The sequence below is a fragment of the Pinus tabuliformis genome, chromosome 9 (assembly GCF_031772625.1).
Source record: "Pinus tabuliformis cultivar Carrire ecotype Pingquan chromosome 9, CPIR1, whole genome shotgun sequence".
Classification (NCBI taxonomy): domain Eukaryota; kingdom Viridiplantae; phylum Streptophyta; class Pinopsida; order Pinales; family Pinaceae; genus Pinus; species Pinus tabuliformis.
The window spans coordinates 1432328434-1432330211 of record NC_142307.1 but is presented as its reverse complement, the minus strand read 5'-3'; positions in this window follow the sequence as shown (position 1 = coordinate 1432330211).

Here is a 1778-nt window from a genome sequence, read left to right as displayed (position 1 = left end):
TCATTTCTTAGTATATTCGTGTTATTTGTAGGAAGAAGGGTAGGCATTATTCCTATGTGACTAATACATGATGATTTCAGGTTTTTTGACATTAAATGGAGCAAAGACCACGCAAATGGAGACAAGGAGACAGCAAAGGTGGCATTGCGGGTTTATAGGGAGGTTGTCCACAGTCTTGAATGACCTTCCTCGTGATCTCCACCCTAACTCCGAGCTCCAACAGCTATCCCCACCGAGCTAGAAGGCAGCCAACGGATTCTACAGGAACAACAATTTACTTTTAGTTGGACAGCTAAGCTCCACTAATTGAGGAAGCCAGTTTGATCCTCATCATGTATAAATATTGAGGCCGTAGCCTTTGATAGGAGCTTTTTGAACTTTTGAACTACTGTTGCAATTTCTGAGTACGAGCTACAGCTCGGTTTTTGCTTTTTGTAAGCCAGTTTTGGCATGATGTTAGACTCATGATTATGATCTTTTAATAAAGGTAGGCAGATTTGGATTCAATCCTGAGTTCTTAAGAGGAGCTATAGCTCTTAGGTTAGGGCCCAACCTGAGAGCAATAGACCTCCTTTTCTTTGTATTGTTACTTGTCTTTCCTTTCAGCACTTCATTTCTTTGTTTTGACATGCATTTGGAAAACACAGTCTGCTGATTTAATTTCTTTAATGTGATTGAGTAGGATTAGTTTATGGTTAAAGTGCTGTCAGCAGTTTAGATTAGAGTAGGAGGATTATAATTCATTAGAGCTCCAAGAAAAGGTTGATAGTGCACTCACTGCCATCTCTGTTTAGAGATTGGGGGTGTAGACCGTACCAACCACCAAAAAACGCAGTCTTATACGTTCATGCAAGCTGAAACACAATCATTTCAGTCATAAAACCATCCATGCATTCTGATCTTGAGCAATACTTCTTCGTTCCAACACCATGCACGATTCCTCTCCACAATTTACATTGTTGTTCGTTGGTTTAATAACACAGTTAGGATAGGTTGATGAATTCTTGGTTTTGTGCAAGACATAGAGGATTTCTTTATTTTACACTGCGTAGCATCACTTGATTATTTTCTTCTTCTTCTAAACCGCGCCTAAAGTCACCTACTCATCCTCTGTTCAGCTCGTTTTCCTTCCAACCCTTCTACTTTTCACGTAGCTCCATCTTTTTGACCTTTCATTGCTTCCACCCTTCTACCCACCAACCGACTTTACCCACTCTTTCTCCATCTTAGCTCTCTGTCCCTGAGCCATCACAAGCTCCCTTTTCATCCTACCTATCCACCCATACAGCGCCTTCACTCCTCCATCACCCAAAACTCCAACTGTAGAACATCCTGTAGAAGTTAGCAGACTTCCTGTAGAAATCCCAAGCTTCTTGTAGGATCCCCTGCAGACATCCTGTAGAAGCCTGCAAACTCGGTTGCCAAACACCTGAACATTGTGGACTTCTGTGGAATGATGTTAGGGATCCCCTGGAACCTCTCCTAGCCCTCCTGACCTTTTCCAAGCCTTCCTTCCCTTCGAACCACCCCTGCACAGTCAAAACCCAGTCAGAAACACAATCATAATAACTCCAACCACTTAAGCAAAAATATAAAAACATGTTCTCTTCAATGGAAGTAGTTTAAATTCATGCATCTCATATCACTAGAAGTAATGGCATCATGGTTAGAAGTTGCATTCCCATCGTTGCATTGTAAGGATTAAGCTAGTCAGATTAGGGTTTACTAGGGTTTCCATGTTTGGTTGGCTTTCAGTTCATTCTTGCAAAGTAGGTTAA